The 6,000-nt window shown below is 44.2% G+C and overlaps 1 long non-coding RNA gene across 1 annotated transcript in view; it reads right to left on the reverse strand.

Annotated features, from left to right (window-relative positions):
* The window catches only part of LOC126996534 (uncharacterized), a 115,216-nt gene extending 109,646 nt beyond the window's left edge, over nt 1–5,570 (reverse strand). Inside the window, exon 1 of the long non-coding RNA XR_007751243.1 lies at nt 5,382–5,570. This is a non-coding gene — a long non-coding RNA (uncharacterized LOC126996534). The remainder of the gene's footprint in view (nt 1–5,381) is intronic.
* Between the last annotated feature and the right edge of the window lie 430 nt (nt 5,571–6,000).

Below are 6,000 nucleotides of genomic sequence, written 5' to 3' on the forward strand. Positions count from 1 at the left end.
GAGAGAGAGAGAGAGAGAGAGAGAGAGAGAGAGAGAGAGAGAGAGAGAGAGAGAGAGAGAGAGAGAGAGAGAGAGAGAGAGAGAGAGAGAGAGAGAGAGAGAGAGAGAGAGAGAGAGAGAGAAACGTACCAAGATCAGCTATTGACTTAAAAATGACGCCAAATGTAATTATATTCGGAATTTCTTGAACAAACGATGGGGTAGAGGGGGAGGGAGAGCGGAGAGGCGACAGAAGACATAAACGGAAGGGTATAGTTACCGCCATAAGAGGAAGAAGAGGCGGAGGGGGAGGAAAAGTTGGAAAGTTTCGTTTAGTCGGCGCAACATCTGTGGTCATATGCCGGAGAGACAGAAGGGGAAGGAATTATAGGGAGGGGGAGGAGAAAGAAGAGGAGGAAGAGGTATAAAAGAGATAAAAGTATTGCTACAGGTGGTATGTGAATTTAAAATATAACTTAGGAGAGGAAAAGAAGGAAAGGAAAAGAGGATAAAGAAAAAGTGACGGAATTAAAATGAGAGGGATAGAGAAATGGTGGAGCGGTAGTGAGCGATGGAGAAGAGGAGAAAGGAGGGAAGAAGGGAAAGAGGGAGGGAGGGAGGGAGGGAGAAGGGTAGGAGAGAGGTAGGGAAAAAAAAGTGTGTAACCGCGACAATATAGAGAAAAATGAGAGGAAAAAATAAAGTAAAATGTGAAAGGAAAACTGAAATAAAATAGATATGAAAAAAAACGAATACCTGAGAGAATTATCATCAAAGTACAGGTGAGACAGGCCATGACGTCATACAGGTGGCACGTGGTAACACACACACACACACACACACACACACACACACACACACACACACACACACACACACACACACACCATTCTAACCATGGAAAACTGTCATAATGTTCAACCTCCACCTCTTCCACATCCACTACCACCACCACCACCTTCACCTCCACCACTACCACCACTTTCCTCTCCATCATCACTATCACCAACTGCTGAACAACACCTCTCCCATCACCACCATCACCACCAAACCCTCCCATCAGTCTTAGAAATAATAGTAGTAGTAGTAGTAGTAGTAGTGATGGTTGGGAGAGGAAAAAAAGGAGCGTTAGAGAAAGAAGCTAGAGACAAGGCTATAAGAGGAAGAGGAAGAGGAGGACGAGGACGAGGCAATTTTTAACAATGTACCTCATTATAACATGGAGCGTCTACGTATAATGCTCGGAAATACCTGAAAAGTCTCGTACGGGGGGTGCTCCGGGGAAGCGAATACGAGGAAAAGGATACAAAAGAACGAGGAGTAGAGAAAAGAAAATAGTGCCCCCTGAAAAATAAGGATGCTGGAGGGAAGACTAAAGATAAATAAAAAAAAAGAAGAAATAAAAAAAAGCGAATAATTTGGTAAAATGTCAAGTGTATAAAATAGGAAAAAAAACGAGGGGGAAATAAAAGAGGAAGGTCACGGGGAATAAGTTAGAAGAAGAAAATAAGAAGAAAAATAAAAAGAAGAAGAAAAAAATAATGCCTTTCAAAAAATATGGAGGCTGGATGGAAGACTGAAGAAAAAAAGAAAAAGGGAAAATGAGAACCTTTAAAGCGAATAAAACTTTGTAATGACAGTGACAAAAAACAAGAAAATAAACAGAGGAAGTTCACCTGAAATCAATGTGAAAGAAAATGAAATCAAAGTGAGGGAGGAAAGAAGGAACATGATCGAAGGGTTATGAGATACAGGTAAAGGTGTGCAGGACTGAATATCTCTAAGGTAAACACAGTGACTAAGGGTGGCAGGTAACCTTACTGAGGGGAAAAAAAAAAGGACTCTGAAGGTACACGTAAGGAAGGAGGAGAAAGGGAAAATGATGGACAAAAGGGCAGGGAAAAGAATGGAAAAATGAAGGAAAAATGAAAGTGCTGTGGGAGAAAGTGATAAAGGAAAGGTTGGACAAAAGGGTATGAAATGGAATGGGGAAAAGTGGAAGAATGGAAAAACCGTCTGGAAAGGGAGGGGGAAGTGGAAGAGTGGGCAGAGAAGGAGAGAGGAGAAAGGTGGATGGCAGGGTTATGACAAAGAATGTAAGAAAGGGGGAAAAAGGAAAATTCTAAGGTAACAAAAAGAAAATGTAGGGGAATCTTTTTTTTTAACCCTTTAATGTCAACTCTAGAGGTGAGCAGCAAGGGGAAGAGGGGCAGGGGGAGGTCTGAAGGGGGATGAGTGGATGGAAGGAGGAGGAGCGGGGACATATGGGGAAGACAGGTATGTGGGAGGTGTAAGGGGAGCGGAAAATGAGAGAGGAGGAGGAGGAGGAGGAGGAAGGAGATGGATGAGTGTCTGTGGTTAACATTAAAAACAGATTACTTACATCACCTTGCCTAAAATTTTCTTGTACGTGTGTGTGGGAAATGTGAACGTCTGTCTGTCTGTATGTATGTCTGTCTCTGCCTGTCTGTCTCTTTCTGTCTGTTTGTGTGTCTGTCTGTCTGTATGTATATATGTAATCTATATATGTGTTTAAGAATGTGTTACAAAACTCTGATTCTAGCGACGTAGGAGATTGGCAACACTACAAATATATATATGAAAGAAAACGCTGACTTCATTTTTTTTTACCCCTGTACGGTGTTGACTTTTGGGCGGGACTAAAATATTTGTAGAGGCATCGAGAGTAGCGGCTTTCACGTCCTCACCCATAAATTCAGATAACTTTTCCGGCGTCGGCATTTCCTTTCATCACGCGGGGTAAGGTTAGGCCAAGAAGTGATAAAAATAGGCTGCGTGTTGTATGCTCTCAAGATACGAAAGGACACGGAAAAAGAAGTCTTGCTGAATAGCTTTAGAGGATATTTATAGAGGTGTTACTGATAATATAGAGTTTCCGCACACAAGAGAAGGGAAAAAATGGTGTTTACTTCTTAAAATATATATATCAGAGCAAAAAAAGCTATAAAAACGTAGGTAAGGTTTATTAAGGACATGGAATTATATCACTGACCCATAAAAATGAAGAGTGGAATGAATGAATGAAGGAAAGAAATAGGAAGAGACGTGAAAGGAAGAGAAGGGGCTAAATGAAAAGAGGAGAGAGAAAAGGATTGAGAAGGAAAAAGAATAACTTGGAAGGGAAGAAAATCATCAAGCCATAAAAAAAGGGAGGAAGGGAAGAAAGGGGAAGAAAAACGTGAAAGGAAGAGAAGGGCCGGAAATAAGAAAAGAAGAGCGAGAAAAGGATTGAGAAGGAAAAAGAATAACTTGGTAGGGAAGAAAATCACTGAGCAATAAAAAAAGGGAGGAAGGGAAGAAAGGGGAAGAAAAACGTGAAAGGAAGAGAAGGGCCGGAAATATGAAAAGAAGAGCGAGAAAAGGATTGAGAAGGAAAAAGAATAACTTGGAAGGGAAGAAAATCATCAAGCCATAAAAAAAGGGAGGAAGGGAAGAAAGGGGAAGAAAAACGTGAAAGGAAGAGAAGGGCCGGAAATATGAAAAGAAGAGCGAGAAAAGGATTGAGAAAGAAAAAGAATAACTTGGTAGGGAAGAAAATCACTGAGCAATAAAAAAAGGGAGGAAGGGAAGAAAGTGGAAGGAACACGTGAGAGGAAGAAAAGGGCTGAACGAAAGGAAGAGTCAAAAAAGGGATGAGAAAGAAAGAAAATTACTTAAAATGGAAAAAAAATAAAATAAAAGGGCAACAACTATATTCAAATGGACAAAACCTAATACAACAATCCAAGTATGTATGTATGTATGTAAATATGTAGGAGAATAATGTATGATATTAATTTATTGTTTACTCTGCATTTTCGCTGTTTTTGCCACTCTAAGACAGTAAATTTCCCGCGTGATGGGACTCATTACCGGCTAAATTTATAGGCCATACATCAATCGCCTTCTCATTAAAAGCATTTATCATACCTAGATTTTTATCGCTGCGAAAGACATTACCATCACACTCGTCCCCTCTCTTCAACCCCCCCCCCCCACCCCCCACCACCACCCTCCCTTCTCTTCTCCTCCCTATCCCCCCCCATACCACTTTCCTTCGTCTCGTGCACTCTCTCCTACTCCTCCCTTCCCCATACCCGCCCTCCACACCTCCCTTTTCTTCGCCTCCCTATCTCCCCACCCCTTCCTTTGCCTCCCTATCTCCCCATACCCCTTCCTTCGCCTCCCTATTCCCCCACCCCTTCCTTCGCCTCCCTATCTCCCTATACCCCTTCCTTTGTCTCCGTATCTCCCAATACCCCTTCCTTCGCCTCCCTATCGCTCTCCCCTTCCTTCCCCCCCCCCCCCCCCCCCGTTCCTTCTCTGCAGACTTGTTCCCCTCCTCCCGTGCCGCCCCGCTAACCACCTTTTTTTTTATATATATTTTTTAACCAGCGCATTACAGCTCCGTAGCACCCCCGCCACTACCTCACACCGTTTTCCTTGATCCTCTACTCTCACTTCACTACTTATCACCGTAGCCTTCGTATTTTCCACCCCATTATTTCTCTCACGGCCTCGCCCTTATCAATTTATCCCATATCACCGCTTCTCACATCACTTGCATCCTAAATAAGACCTCACTCTCAAACTCATTCCACCCTTTCCATTTACCACTCCCCTCTATGTCACCGTATCACGACCCTTTTATCTTCATCGTCACCCTTTCCCTTCCACACCCAAGGCATAACCATCACCAAAGTCCCCCTTAACCCTTTCTACTTCCTCCCCCCACCCCTATCCCACCCAAACTAACTTCACCCCACCCCCAACCACAACCAGCGCCTCCCCCCCTCCACGCCTCCCACATTCCCCCACCTCAGCGTCTTATCAAACAAAGTTACAAACATGCGATCGCTTAATATTCACGGTTAGTCCCGAGGCGACAGGACACGACAGTCACGAAGGCCGATAGAAAGGTGGAGTAGGTGGAGGGGAAGGTGTTGTTGTTGTTGTTGTTGGTGGTGGTGGTGGTAGAGTAAGTGGTAATGGTAATTCTATGGTGTCTAATTCTGTCTGTAGTTCTATGTGCATCCCTGTCCTCCCTCCTATCTCCATATTTCACTCGTTTCTTGTTATTTGTTTCTCTTCCTCCGTATACGAAAGGACAAATGGATGAAAAAGAAATGGGGGAGATAGTTATGGTTCGTAGATGGCGCTGTTTGTCTTCGTTTGAATCTCCTCCGCCACCCCTACCGTTCGTTTTCCTTCCCCTATCATCCCATTTCACCACGTTCCTTGTTGTTTGTTTCCCTTTCTCCGTATACTAAAGAGAAAATAGATGAGAAAGGAATGGTGGAGGTAGTGCTAAGGATAAATGATGGCTCTCTAAGTCTGTCCCTCTGAGTTTCCCGCCTCCCACACACACACACACACACACACACACACACCACTGCCCTCACCTCACACACATACGTTATGAGCACCACCCTCGCACTTCGATCATTCCACCTTCCATTTACTTTCCCTTCCGTCTACTCATCTGCGAACAGCACCACCAAGCGACGCCACAGAACACCGAAAAATAGATAGACACCGTTCAAGTCAATACCATTTCAATAAACACGTCAAATTATCGCAATCAAGTCCGTGACACCCGCGCTCAACACATGTCCACCAATACTGACCAGGCAGCCAATCATCGCCCGCTGCCCACCTTGAGGCCTAACCAATGAGCGACGAGTTCGGGGTCTTAGCTCCGCCCACCTCGTCCCAGAGCCAGTGTTACGAGTTGTTTATGAAGCATCGGGTTTCGTCTCGTTATTTGTTCGCCCTGTGGTGGTTTGTAAGTGTTTTAGGTAAGGTTTAGGGCTGGTTTACGTGTCGGGCTAGTGAAGGGGTCAGGAAGGGGTAAGTAAAGAGCGGGTAATAAGCGGCGCCATGAATCAATCAGAGCGTAAACTAATGGTTCGGTATCACGAAACGACGCGAGACGGTGAACGGATCGAAGCACCGCCATTACCGAACGGCCGAACCTTCTCTTGCCGACACAACTACCATTACCAATACGACCACTTCCAC

The sequence above is a fragment of the Eriocheir sinensis genome, chromosome 10 (assembly GCF_024679095.1).
Source record: "Eriocheir sinensis breed Jianghai 21 chromosome 10, ASM2467909v1, whole genome shotgun sequence".
Taxonomy (NCBI): Eukaryota; Metazoa; Arthropoda; class Malacostraca; order Decapoda; family Varunidae; genus Eriocheir; species Eriocheir sinensis.